At 39.1% G+C, this 15,152-nt stretch overlaps 1 pseudogene; it reads right to left on the bottom strand.

The window, feature by feature from the left end:
- Window positions 1–269: 269 nt before the first annotated feature.
- LOC130856374 (securin-like) lies at window positions 270–2,257 on the bottom strand (annotated as a pseudogene).
- Window positions 2,258–15,152: the final 12,895 nt, after the last annotated feature.

Raw genomic sequence — 15,152 nt, 5'->3', positions numbered from 1 at the left:
TCCATGAATAGTCTCAGTAGATAGGTACCTGATTTAAATAATTTTTAATTTTTAAATATAATTTAAATATATATTCCTTTATATCTTTTGTTCTTTTCCAGCTTAAAAAAAAATGAGAGGATGAGAGTGAAATGTGAATGTAGAAGTAATTATTCTGTTCTTGACTTTCATTGGTAAGTAGAGTTACTTTTTTTTTTCTGTTAAACAAAGAATTGCTTTATTAATACAAACTATTAATACATACCCACAAACTATAAAGTGCTAAGAAATTTAAATATCTAAGTCATAGCAAACAGGTGGCAATTCAACATCCAGGGTCGACAGAATGCTTGAGGGAGACTGCAACAGATTAGACTCCCATGGTGGAAGAGGCATCTTCAAAGGTGAAGGGGGGCCCAGGTGTAACAGCTGCTCAAGCTCCCTCTCCTCATTGAGGATCATGAGAGGCACTCCCTTCAACGGGAGGTGTGCAACCCGGTGCTCTTCAGGCAGGTCGAAACTCTCGAAATCTAACGGATTGAAGGGAAAGAATTTTTCTATTTCTGGATAGGCATCATCTGAGGCAGGAACAGAGCTTTTTGCTTTAACGGTCTTCTCAGTCATCTTTTTGGAAGAGAAGGTTGTTTCTGTTTGAGGGGTCCATTAGTCTTAACTGACTTTTCTGTAGCTCTGTTGACAGTTCCCAAAGCCTTTCTGGCAGCTTTAGGTAAAGTTGGTGGAGCATCAAACATTTTGCCAACATGTGGTGTTGAAACCTGAGATCTCCCATCTAAAGCTTTGACTGAAGGCCCAGACCCCAGCTTCGGCCTGTCCTTAGGAGCCACGCGGGTGCCTGGTTCTCCATTTTCCTTATCAACATAGATCAGAGTAGCCATTCTGGATTACGTTGAGAACAACAGCCAAACTCTCTCAAGACCCGGTCTCAGTAGCGTTACTTTTGCACTTCTAGGAAAATGTTTTTAATGTGGATGAGTTGCAGAGATCAGTCTGAATTCTTGAGAAGTCAAAAGCATTTTCATAGCAAAATAGGGAGTGTTTGTTTCTTCAAGGGATTCTCTTGTTGGAAAGATGTTCCTACCACTTCATTCTCTTTGCTGCCTCCTTTCTCCCTCCCAAAAAAAAAAAGCTATTTCCTAGTGATAGTGGATCCACTGTTGCCTACAGCTGTAAAAGCAGCCTCTTATTAGCTAATCAATTATTAGAATTGATTGGTAAATAAGTGTTCTCTATAACCAAGAGGAGGAAATGAGATTCTATAGATTTCTCTCATTCCTCATTATGTTTGTAAAGTAATTCAGGCTTGACTCCTGCCTGGATATACAGCTTTGCTCATTTTGCATTTTTCTCCCCTGACAGCCTTGCAAGGACAGAAGCTTCCCATTCTCTCATCATGGTACTGATGCAGGGGATTCTGACTTGAGCTCAGTCTTCTTCTAATGACTCTGATGACTAGTTTTTTAGTTTCTCTTGCTTTCTCTCTCCTGTTTCAAAGAAGTCTTACTGTAGAAGCTGACCACCCAACTGAGTCTTAAATGATGGGTAGGAGATAACCAGGGAAAGGAGTAGGGGAGGTTGGGCCTGGGCTGCATTATGACTTTTGTGGACCCTAAACATTTTTGTTTTCATAGGCATCTTCTTCCATCAATTTTTCTCTTCTCCCTTCCCTCTTTTCCTGCCCCTCCTTCTCTCTCTGTCTTTTTCTTTCTGTTTTAATGTGATGGTATAAAGATGAATATAATCCAGGCTCATTACACTAACTTTTCTGATGTTAAAAAACAAATTAAAACATTTTCATGCACCCCTAAATGTCTTGTGGAACCTATGTACCGTGGCCACTGTGTGGAAGGGATAGGTCAGCCCTGAGTGCAAATAGCCATGAGAGCTTCTTAAAGAAGTACAGCAGAGCAAAGATTAGGTGAGAAGGAGGGGAAAGAGTGAAAATCTTTCCTGGGAGCCTACAGGGGATAGGCCATGAAGGCCTTGCTAAGGGGATTGGTGTTCACTTAAATGTTAGCATGTAGCTGAAAATGAAGTATTCAGCAGATTCATTTGATAAGGTTCTTTTTAATGTCAAGTCCTAGCCACAGAACCTATCTAAATGACCTCCTTTAGTCTTTACAATGTCCCTGTGATCGTTGGTGCTTTCCTTGTTTACAGATGAAATAATGGAACAGGTCAGACTCAGGTGATGAGGGATGAGACCCGGGATCTGACTTTTAATAAGCATTCAAGATTGTTCTGATGTAGATGACCCAAGGGCCATACTTGGTGAAACATTGTTTTGTTTGTTTCTTGGTTCAAAGTTACTTGTGTGTAATGTGGTGAGATCAGTTACCTCTCTGAATCTCTGAGTGCTGATTTCCTCATCTATAGCATGAGAGAGGGTCCACTGCAGGGATTGCTATGACGATCACATGAGATAAGCTAGATTTAAGTACTTTAACTTATAAAACACTGAATGAGCTTTTCATTCTCTTGGCTTCAAGTTTTTCACGGAATAGATGTGACACATAAATATATAGTTATAAACATGCATTTATAACTAAATATATAAATTTGTATATAGTACAGATTAGTAGTGAAGACCTTCTCTCTCTCCCCCCACCCCCCCCCCCCCACCCCTTCTTTCTGCCTCTCTTTCTCAAGAGAGAAATCTTCCTTACATTTGCAGGTTTGGGACAGGCACCAAGAATACCAACCCATACTGCTTTGAGAGATCTTCCTTGATCAGATATGAAAAGGGCTTTGACCAAGTAAGGGATTCAACATGGTTTTTGGTATTTAGTCTGGAAACAGTTTTCCATTTTAGCTTAGAGAGTCCAGTGCAGTTGCCCTTAATTAACCAACATGGAAAAAGAGTAATATTTTAACAACCCAATATACTATGCTGTTCTTTTGGGAAAAACGTACATACACAGACGGACCTGCAGACAACTTTTGTTAGATTGGAGCGAGAGTCTCTGACCTCCATCATCAGAAGAATGTGATTAGGTTAGATAGCCAAAAAGTCTGGGGACACAATAAGGGAGAATAAAATGAAGAACCTGAAGATTTTATTTTTAAACATTGTTCTCCTGGTTATTGTCTCAGGGAAATTGTGAAAGTGTTCCTTGAGATCAGGGCTAGATATAAGACTATTTTAAATGCACATTTTTGTTTTGTTTTGTTTTTTGAGAAAGGACTGGTTAATCCTCCCCCAGGGACCTACTTACAGTCTGTTAAACCTTTAAAGAACATTTCATGGGGCTTTAGAGCCTGCTGCACTCAAAGGGACACTTTTATGAAAGCTGCCTATGCTCTGAATTGATAACGAGTAGGTGTGCAGCCCAGCATTTTGAAACTCTTATCTCCAAGCAGAAAAAGAATAAGCACAAATTTCAAGGTTTCTGTGGTTTTTTTTCAAATAGTATTCCTATTTACATAAACTTTGACTATATCATTGCCTCACACGTTGTATTCTTATTTTGACACTTCACACTGATGGTAATGTACTATCCACGTCTTTTCAAACATGTTTAAGAGTTTGTTTCTAGGGCACTTTCATAGTAATTTAGAAAGGGAGATGTAACAAGTGATCTCTTCTTCATTATGTGCTTAAGGAACCTGAGGCCCTCAAAAGGAGGTGCTCCTGATACCGGAGTAAACTTGGGTCTGCTTGCCTGCTGTGCAGCAAAGTCAGTCCACTGACACTGGGTTGTGGTGAAGGAAAGTACAGCATTTGTCATAGGGCACCAAGCAAGGAGAGTGGACAGCTCATGCTCAAAAGACCTGAACTCCGCTGTGGCTTTCAAGGAAGGGTTTTTAAAGGCAACATCTGGGGTGATGGTTGCAGCTTGTGGACTTTTTTCTGGTTGGTTGGGATAACAGGGTGATGTTTCAGGAATCTTAATCATCAGCCTTCTGGTTCCAACCAGTCTGAGGTCTGCATGCTTGTGCTCAAATGCGCATAGCAAGTCCTCTACATACGAACCTTCAAGTTGCAAACTTTCAAAGATGGGAGCCTGAGCTCACATGCAGTCACACAAATTAGTTCTATATGAGAGGCACTGTTAGTTTTTGAGGCACAGGACCCAAGCATAGAATGGCACATGAAGGTTGCAGCAGCCATTTCAGAATGCAACCCAGTGCTACCATGTCATCTGTGTAGAGGAAAAAAGAGCTGTTACCCAGATGTCACTGGATCATCACAGAGGGTAAATAGGATTGAATCCAGCAAGGAACCAGGACTTGAGCCATCAGTGTCCGGCATTAGTTGTAATTGAAGCTTGCCCTCCATTGCCTATTGCTAATGATACTTCAGCTCTACCATCTCCCACCTCGTCTCCCTCCTCTAGTCAGTAACTCTTCTTGCCTGTTCACTTGATACAAGCCCCTTTATGCCAGCTGTTGTACTGTACTACTGTACTTTTCAGGGGACTGTACTGTAAAATTAAAAATGCCTTATTTTTTATGTTTTATTTATGTATTATTTGTGTGAAAAATATTATAAACCTATTACAGTACAGTACTATACAGCCGACTGCGTTAGTTGGGTACCTAGACTAACTTTGTTGGACTTACAAACAAATTAGAATGCTCTCAGAACAGAACTTGTTTGTATGTAGGGGACTTAATGTAGTCACTATCCTCCACCTGGGTGGGGGTCCTAGTTTCTGCAGAAGAACTCAAAGAAATGTGTCAGATTGTTACGTATATGCCCCGAGGAAGAACTAGGACTGTTCTGTCACTGAGCTATTGTTTAAGTTCTCATTTCTTTTTTCTTGACTGCTTCCCCTTTGTTTCTGCCTTCCCTTGCTTCCCTAACTAGTAACTGCTTGAACTCAGGAAAGGCCAAGGAAACCAAAGCTTTTTGCTACCAACAAGAAACAGGGGACACAGGGGGGCTTTTGTACCCAGGAGGGCTGCACAGGGTTCTGCTCAGTTTCACTCCTTACTTACTGTCAGAGTTTAATGTCACCAGCAGGGACTAGAAGCTGGTTGTCTTGATCCTCACAGACACGATTGTGGTTGGGGAGGTGGTTTGCAGCGGGGACGAGAGGACCTTCCGAGTAGGTGCCGTCCAAAGGTCCAGCCTGGAGTTCACTTCCTGCTTCTCCTTCCCTGTCTCTGCTGGAGACCCAGCCAGCCAGTTCTTCCTTGTGCATTGGCAACTGGGGTTGGGGTAGGGCCTGTGAGCCCTGCTTCTCCCTGCATCTCAGTAAGGGTGGTGCAGGCCCTCTCTCCTCAGCCTTGAGCGGGCTCCGACTCACAGGATGTTATTAGGAAGCTTAGGAGCACAAAAGACTTAACTCCATCTGCTTCACCCTGCTTACAGCTCCAAGTGTTAGTCTGCTCCTTCTCCTGGGTTGTGACTCCACACAGCTGGCATCTCCAGCCAGCTCCAGGGCCCAAATGATGCCCATGCCCCTGTTCCTGTCCCACAGGATCTCTGCAATCTCTGACCCTCCCACAGAGAACACCTGGACAGGGTGGGAAAGCTGTAACTAAGACTTCTCTGCACTATAGGAAATGATACCCATTTAAAGTTCCCTAGGGACTAATTCTTCTTCCCTCAGGGGAAGAAGTGGGCTTATGGCATTTGAATGCTTTTTTGTTTTTCAAGAAATAATTTTGCTTCATTTAAACAGCAGAGGAGCTTGAAAACTTGTCAGTTTGGTCACAATGTTTGAAAGGTATATTAGAAACAGTTTTAGCTCTGGGCAGGAAAACATGTTTTGGCAGTTCAGAACTGAGTCAAACCTGCGTTTGGGTACACACTGAACCTTTAGTTCAAAGAAATGATTCACTTTTCAATGGTGAAATATTCCAGCTTTTTTTTCTTCTCATCTTTGCTTTTGTAAAATGAAAAGCTGCAACTTTAGGGCCCCATAATAAATTATTAACCTCAGACTATTCAGAAATGTTGTCATATTCCAAATATATCTAGTGATGCCTTTGAGGGTAAATGTTGAATTTTAATTCATTGTAGGGTAAAAATGGATTCTGTTGATTGTTAATCTTAAGAAAAAAGTATGCATGTGTAAAGAACATGAGATTTAGAGTCAAGGCAAGGATTTTGGTCCTGGCTTTGCCCCTACTAGCCCTCTGCCTCTGGGCAAACTCATTTATACTTCCTGGGTCTTAATGATGTTAACTGAGAACATTAATGTCTACTTCAAAGACTTGTGAAGACTTAATAATATATGTTCATTGTAATAAACTGTAAAACATTATAAAAATATTAGTTAATATTTACCTTTGCCCTCCCCAAAGCAGGAACAATTTGTGGTGCAGATAAAAATCTCTGTTCTGAGTTTGACACTTCTCTAATCCTCAGTGAATTGGGTCAAAGGTTGTTGAGAAAATAACATCATGCTAATTCATTTCCACTCATTATTTAATCAGGGAATTTAATATTTTATGTCGACCTGTAGTGTTATTATAACCATCTGTATTTAAGGATGATAAACTCAAAGAATATTAGAACTACAAGTCTTGCAGATGCTTTGTTCAAAGTCCCCCTTTATGGATGTGTAAACTGAGGCCCAGAGAGGGTAAGTGGTTGCTTGGAGTCACCGGCTTACTATTGGCTGAACGAGGGCACCAAAGCTCAGGGCCCTACTCTTTTGCCTCACAACTCACTAGACCTGTGTCCACTGTGGTTTTAGAAAGGGGAAGAGGACAGCTGAGGCAGGTGTGAGTGTAGGACTGTACTTCCTTAGGGGCTGAATGGGAAATCCTACACTTAGTGTTGCCAAAACGCAGCTTCTGTACACTGGCACCAATTTGAATCTCAGAGTTTTGAGTGAAGTAGAAAAGAATAGCTTTATTGCAGGGCGCCAAGCAAGGGGTCCAGGGCAGCTAGTGCTTAAAAGACTCAAACTCCCCAAAGGCTTTCAGGGAAAGGTTTATAAAGACAGGGTGAGGGAGGGTAATGTGATCAGCTCGTGGACATTCTTCTGATTGGCTGGTGGTGAGGTAATCAGGAGTCGACATCATCAGCCTTCTGGTTCCAGCCGGTCTGAGCTCTACATGCTTGTGGACAGCGTACAGTTCACTTCTTCCACCTGTTGGGGGTTTTAGTATCTGCAAATCAGCTCAAAGGACATGGCTCAGAATATTATCTACAGCCCTTGAGGAAGAACTAAACGTCCTTGACTTTGTTTAATGGCTGAAGTATTAGTATTTTGTCTTGCTCGACTGTTTTCCTTTCTTTTTGCATTTTCTCACTTCTCTGATTAAATTTGTTCTTTGAAGTTTTTCTACAGACAAAAGGCAGGCAGAGGACATGGGTAGGGGTATATTCTGGGAAGACCTGATAGGGTCCTGCTCGGTTACATCAGCTGCCCCGGCACTCCCTGTCATACTTGTCTCTGTTTCATTCTTACACTCTCTGTAGGAGGTTTTCTGGGATGGAACTTTGTACCTTAGACAGCTCAGCCCCCAACTAGCTGCTGAGGCTAGGACAAGCCTTTTAAACTATTTACCTACACTGAAACCCAGGATCCTCACCTGTGGTTTTCCATAGGCTTAAATATAATAATTTATATAAGCATATGCGATAATACCTGATAATGGTAGATTTCAACATTGGTTATTTGACTGCAGGCTTTCAACTTCATCTACATCTCCTTTGGACAAGTAATTTGCCCTTAACGGAGGTTTCTCTTTGTTGGTGGTGGTTTCTGTAACTAAAAGTGAAAACATTAAATATTCTCAGAGGCAACAGAGGGAAGGGCCTTGGCAGTTTCCTTCTTAAATTCTTCACCCACAGCTGGTCATGTCCATGCTGACAAAGGTCAGAGGGACAGGCAGCCGGCCCCTGGCTGACCTGTGCGAGGCTGTCTCCAGGTCTTGTGGCAATCAGGAAGAGCCTCTGAGTTTCTGCTCCTGATTGAGGGAAATTTTCCATTGGTCCTTGGGGCATTTTAGCAGGCAGGTGAGTTCCTTAAGTTCTTGTTGACAGTCCTTTGATAACAGAGACAAGGTCAGCATTGTATTGAAAAGGTCTCTGAAAGAGAATTTCTGAAAGGTGTCCCCCAAACAGCCTGTTGTTGTTTTTTTTTTTTTTTTTTATGGCTAATGGGCTCCACTCAGGGTTTCTTCCAAATGACTGACTGGCCTTCACTAGCATCTGTCTCTCTCTATTCTGATGCTGACAGAAAGAAAGGAAATGTATTAGAGTCAGACGTGGCCACTAATGCAATGTGACTTTGTTCTTATTCTCTGAAAGGAGAAAAGCATGCTGTGAAAAACAGGCCTGGCATTTGGAGGGTGTGACTCTTAGGTGGGATTCTTGTCAGCTGTGAGATCATAGTGTAGGTCTGTTATTTGATATCTTTGAGATTCATTTTCCTTTCCTCTTAGATTGGGGTTATTGTACAGTGTGGGGTTATAGGCAGGACATAGGCCTTAGCATCATGTAGGTCTGGTTCAAATCCTGCCCGCAAACCCATACAGCTGGAGTTTTGAGGCAGGCAGCTCAGTTTGATGAGTCATTGTTTATCCGTAGAGGTCCATCACAGTATTGTTTGGGAGGATCCAATGAGATCATGGAAGTTAAATGGCACTAAATAGATGCATCAATAAGTATCAGTTTTTCCCTCTATTGTATAGTGATATGACAGATTAATAAGTGGTGAGTGAGAGCACAGCACAGAACAGTAGGTAAGAGAGTACCATTTTGATAAATCACTATCTTTTCAGAAGACAGGAAAAACAAAAGCTTCTATTCTTCGTGTAACCAGATGCTTTACCAAAGGGTTTCCCTGTAGGTGATCAGTATTTTATTTTTCTTTCTCTGGCAACAAAGTGCTTTTCTTCTTGGTATGAGCCAGAGTGGAGAGTCACCCTGAAATTCCAAAGGATTCCTTCTTAGAATAGCAACTCATCTTCACATTATTGAGTGTAGGCGCCCTAACAAAGTTGGATGGAGAAAAAATATCTTTAATTTTCCAGGAATAGGATTTAATGAGGTTCTTATTTTTAGAAAATTCCAAAAGAAGGTTACCCAGTGCTTTTGGAGAGTTGATAATTGGCGGGGGGTGGGGTGGAGCAGGAAGCATAGTAATTCTAGATTCTTGATTTGAGGCTTCTAGGCTGCTTAACTTCTGGGACACATATGCTAAGATCGCTAAGTGCTATCAACTGGGTTCCACGTTCAGAAAAGCAGAGTCATCCTTACATCGTGAACCTGGATTCAACAAGCAGAAATATCATTATTATGGTAGATGCACATCACCAATGAGATTGTGTAGGGTAAACTCCAGTAAAGGTAGTGTGACCATAGGGAGCTATGAGAATAACAGACTAGTTGGAGTTCAGTTTATTTCATGCTTAGTATTAACAGAGGATTTAGCACTTTGGGTCAAGCATGAAACTGGGAATCAATTAAAGGGATAGGGTACACACATTAATATTTAGAGGGGAGTATTGGATTTCCTGCTAATAAGGAAATGGGGTTCCAGTGATTTGTAGGGAAAAATAAAAATTTTATGACTTTATTTGTATTCTCAGTTTGTGGAGACTATTATGTTGGTTACATTAGACTTTGTTTTTTTATATTTCTGTTTTCAATGATATGTCTTATTTCCAGTATACTTCTTATCCTCCATCCAGACTTTGAAAATTACACATTGCCTTGCACATGGGCCAGGTACTTCATGCTGTGTTGGGAGAGACTGACATGCAGAGTGTCGCTACAGAACAGCGGTGGGAGGGCTGTAAGGGAGACAGATGTTCATTTTGAACACTGTGCATGTGAGTTACTATCATTAGGAAGAGGAAAAATGAAAATTAGACCAAATTCATTTCCGTTAACATTGATCTGACCTTCAGTTGGGTATCCTGAGCACAGTTTTCTAAGCAATATGGTGTTTATGATATTAAACAAATTTCAAAAATAATAACTTTCACTATAATTGAGACATTCTCCTTTCATTCTCTTTATAATTGTGGTACTTTATACTTTTAAAATTATGAAAAAAAATTAAGTGTACCCTGAAATAAGAGAATACTCAATTTACTTTATTAAACTTGAATTTGATTAATTCAACTCTGAGTCACTTTACTAAATATTTGAACTTGTAAATAGAGAAAAAGTTTCACATTGAGAAAAAATGGATCTTTCTACCAATTTTGGAGTAATTGTTTGCTTGAATTGGCAAGGAGTAAATTGCTATAAACCTTTGAAGTAAATCTTTAGTGATAAGTAGCATTTTGCTTGCCAGTTCTCTCCGAAAATTAAATAAATAAAGTGAGATAAGTAGTTGGAGAACGGACATGAAGTGAAAGAAGATTTTTTCCCAGTAAAGATGCTTTGGATTTAGAGGTTTGGTACAGACCGGTCTGGCCATATAACTATTTTGAATCAGAATGTAAACAAGAGTTTTATTTTTTTTAACTGTAATTTTGTGTGATTAACTCTTTTTCAAGTCACGACTGAGTTATCTGATGAGAAGGGCTTTTTTAATAGGCTATTTTTTAAAGCAGTTTTAAGTTCACAGCAAAATTGAGTAAAAGGTACAGAAATTTCTCATATACCTCCTGTCCCTGCAAATGCACAGTCTCCCCTGTTGTCAGTATCCTGCACCAGAGTAGCACATTTGTTGGAACTACATGACACATCATAATCACCCAGATTTCCTAGTTTATATCAGGGTTTACTATTGCTTTTGTATATTCTATGGGTTGGACAAATATATAACAGGATGTTTTCACCATTAAAATATCATGCAAGGTAGTTTCACTGCCTTAAAATCCTCAGTGTTCCACCTGTACATTCTTCTCCCCTCCCCCCGAACTCTGACAGTCTCTGATCCTTTTATTGTCTGTGTAGTTTTATTTTCTAGAATGTCATATAGTTGGAATGATATAGTATCCTTTTCAGACTGGCTTCCTTCACTTGGTACTAAGCATCTACATTTCCTCCATGTTTTTTTCATAGCTTGATTATTTATTTATTTACTTTTTTAATTTATTGCCTATGTTAGGTCTTCATTGCTCTGCTTGCATGGGCTTTCTGTAGTTGCAGAAAGTAGGGGAGAGAGGGGTCTACTCTTCGTTGCAGTGCACAAGCTTTTTATTGCAGTGGCTTCTCTTGTGGAGCACGGGCTCTAGGCGGGCAGACTTCAGTAGTTGCGGTGGGTGGGCTCAGTAGTTGTGGTGCATGGGCTTAGTTGCTCCGTGCCATGTGGGATCTTCCCAGACCAGAGCTCGAACCCGTGTCCCCTGCATTGGCAGGTGGATTCTTAACCACTGAGCCACCAGGGAAGCCCCTGATCCTTTCTTTTTAGTATCAAATAATACTTCATTGTCTGGATGTACCATAGTTTATCCACCCATTAAATGACTGGAAGACATCTTGGTTGCTTCCAAGTTTGGGCAATTATGAATAAAGCTGCTGTAAATATCAGTGCGCAGGTTTCGTGTAGTGTTGAGTTTTCAATCCATTTGGGTAAATACCAGGGAGAGCAATTGTTAGATGTATGGTAAAAGTATGTTCTGTTTTGTAAAAAAATGCAAAACTGTCTTCCAAAGTGGCTGTACCGTTTTTGCATTTCCACCAGCAGTGAGCTAGAGTTCCTGCTGCTCCACGTCTTTGTCCTCATTTGATATTGTCAGTGTTTCAGATTTTGACCATTTTAGTAGGTATGTGGTGGTATCTCGTTGTTTTAATTTGCATTTCCCTGATGACGGATGATGTGGAGCATCTTTTTATATGCTTATTTATCATCTGTATCTCTCTTTTGGTGAGGTGTTTGTTAAGGTCATTGGACTGTTTCTTAATCGGGCTGTGTTCATATTGAGTTTTAAGAGTTCTTTGTATATTTTAGATAGCAGTCCTTTATCAGATGTCTTTTAGAAATATTTTGTCCCTGTCTGTGGCTTGTCTTCTCATTCTTTTGACAGTACTTTTCCATTGCAGAGGGTTTTAATTTCAATGAAGTCCATATTATCAATCATTTTCTGCATGAATTATGCCTTTTGTGTTGTATCTAAAAAGTCATTGTCATATCCAAGGCCATCTAGATTTTCTCCAATGTTGTCTTCTAGGAGTTTTATAGTTTTATGTTTTATGTTTAGGTCTATGATCCATTTTGAGTTAATTTTTTTATGAAGGGTGTAGATGTCTATGTTTAGATTTTTTTTTTTTTGTACATGGATATCAACTTGTTCCAACACCACTTATTGAAAAGATTATCTTTGCTCTATTGTATTGCCTCTGCTCCTTTGTCAAAATCAGCTAACTATATTCATGTGTGTCTATTTCTGGGCTCTCTAGTCTGTCCCATTAATTTGTCTCTTCTTTCACCAATACCATACTCTTGATTGTTTTAGCTTTGTAATAAGGCTCGAAATGGGGTAGTATCAGTCCTTCACCTCTGTTCTTCTTCAATATTGTGCTGGCTATTCTGTTTTGTTTTTGCCTTTACATATAAACTTTAGAATCAGTTTGTCAATATCTGGGAAATTACTTACTGAGTTTTTGACTGGGTTTGCATTGAGTCTATAGATCAAATTAAAAAAAAATATTATCTTGAGTATATTGTCTTCCTATCCATGAAAATGAAACCTCTCTCTATGCACTCAGTTCTTCTTTGATTCCTTTAATCAGAGACTTGTAGTTTTCCTCATATATATGTTGTACATATTTTGTTAGGTTTACCTAAATATTTCATTTTTTGGTGTGCTAATGTAAATGGTATTGTGTATTTAATTTCAAATTCCGCTGCTCATTGCTGTTATATCGGAAAGCAGTTGACTTTTGTATATTAACCTTGCATCCTGCAACATTTTTATAGTTGTTTATTAGTTCCAGGAGTTTTTTTTTTTTTTTTTTTTTGCTGATTCTTTTGGATTTTCTGCATAGATAGTTGTGTCATCTGTGAACAAAGACTTTTTTATTTCTTCCTACCCAGTCTGTGTGCTTCTCATTTCCTTTCCTTGCCTCACTGTATTAGCTAGGACATTTGGTATAATGTTGAAAAGGAGTGGTGAGAAGGGACATCCTTTCCTTGTTCCTGATTTTAGTGGGAAAACTTCTAGTTTCTCACCATTAGCTGTAGCTTTTCTATAGATGTTCCTTATCAAGTTGATGAGGAGGACTTTTAATGTAATTTTTAAAATATGCTAGGTTAGCTAAAGGAAGTATTCATGTTCTATTTTAAGGATGTAAAGACATTTTCTATTATAATGAAAGAAGTGTATGGTTATTATACCCCTTTACAGCAATAGACTTAAAAGTAAAAAAAAAAAAAAAAAAAAGAGAGAGAGAGAAAATCCCTATAAAGCATATCTAATTTTTGGATCCAGAATGTTTTCTATTGATGTTCACGTGTGCATATCTATTGGATTATTCATTCACCCACTCACCCGTCAATTCACCCATCCATCATCTTTAAAGTGTCTGGTTTCCCTCTCAACTTTATAAAAGTGTGCCTCTCTTTCATTGGAATAAACTAAAGTTATGATTTTGCTATCTCTCTTGGGCTCTTTGAATTTGTTGCCATTTTTGGAACCCTTCTCATTCTATTTTCAGCTCCATAAGGTACTACCCTTCTCTTCTGCCAGTTAGTGCCTTAAGCTAGTCACCACCAGGGTGACCTCAATCCCATGGAGCTATCAGGTTGATGGAGTAGAAGGGGTCTTGCCTTCCCTTTCCCCTCTGTCCTTGCAGTCTCTCCCAAGACTGCCAAAACTAGACAATAACTGTATATATTATTGATTTTTCTACTCAAGTACTAACATGAAATAGCTTTTTTCAGAAAGATTTGTAAGTATATTCTTCTGAGGTTTTACATCTTGAAAAATTTTTTTTCCTTAATAATAATAATTTAGTTTACAGTAAAATTTTTGACTCACAATCCTCTCCCTCTCCCCAGAATCTAGAGCTGTTTTTAACTTTTTTTCTGGTTATATTACACACATCTGCCATTATTTTTATTCCTTTGTGCTTTGAACTTGGGAAGAATTTTGGCCATCTTTTCATTAATTCAGTATGCGATTCTGTCTGTTGTGATAGTCACTACTTAATTCTTTTAATTTTAATTTTGATGTATTTTTAATTTCTCCTTTGTCCAAAGAAGCCAGTTTTATTAGTACTTTATTAGCATCTCAAATCTCTCTCTCTATATGTATATATAGATTTATTTCCCATTGTGATTTTCCTGTATCTCAAATTCTTTTTTGTTAGGCAATATTTACTATGACTTCACCGTTCAGTAATCTTCTTTAAAGTGGCTTATTTTCTTCATGTATCTGGTGATTTTTGCTTGTCTGCTCACCTTTACAAATAGAAATCCATGTTGATCGTATTGACAGTTAGCTCCTGTGATTCCCCTCAGCACATACATAAATCATTGTTGAATCCCTCAGCAGGTGTCTCAGGATGGGAGTTCTTTTGTAATGAGGTGAAGTCCACAGTTGTGAGAAATGTAACACACTCTTGCAGAAATAGATTTATTCATACAAACTAAAATAATTTTGTTGTGGTGCTGCTTCCTTGGTTTGCCTGTTCCGCAGCTATTAAGTAGGATCTGCCCAGGCAAGTTATTTGTATATAACAATGAGCTCAGTGAAATTATTCCAATTTTACTCTTTCTTGATTAAAGATGAAACCATTTAAAGCTTCTTTTTTTTCCCCTACAACATTCTTAGCTTTATCACATATCTTAGATATCCAGTGCTGGTTCGATCTATACAATTGAACTACAGTGATACCATTGACATTATTTACTAGATATCCTGCACTAGATACATGAACTTGCTTAGTCTAAGAATGGTTAAGAGAAAGCGTTTTAAAAATCATTGGTTGCTTTTTAAAATTTCTGCTTTTGCTGTTTGTGTGGCTATTAAATTTTGCTGAGCAAATCTGATCCTTTCTACTTCTAAACAATTATTATTCTTGAAAATTCAGTATATGAATGATAGTGTTTGAAAAGAGGGTGCAGTCTCTGTGTAAAGGGTGTGGAGTTTTACATGTGTGCACGTGTATAAAACCAAATAGGCATACTTGACATGGGTATTTTTATTGTTTTTCAGGTACTTTTATACCAGGGGTTGGCAAAGCACTGCCTGCTGGCCAAATCCAGCTGGCAACTGCTTTATAAATAGTTTTCTTAGATCACAGTCATGCCAGTTTGTTTACACATTGTCTATGGGTGCCTTCATAT

Source organism: Hippopotamus amphibius, chromosome 7, assembly GCF_030028045.1.
Source record: "Hippopotamus amphibius kiboko isolate mHipAmp2 chromosome 7, mHipAmp2.hap2, whole genome shotgun sequence".
Taxonomy (NCBI): domain Eukaryota; kingdom Metazoa; phylum Chordata; class Mammalia; order Artiodactyla; family Hippopotamidae; genus Hippopotamus; species Hippopotamus amphibius.
The sequence above is the reverse complement of the archived record's forward strand: the minus strand, read 5'-3'. Positions and strand labels throughout refer to the sequence as shown.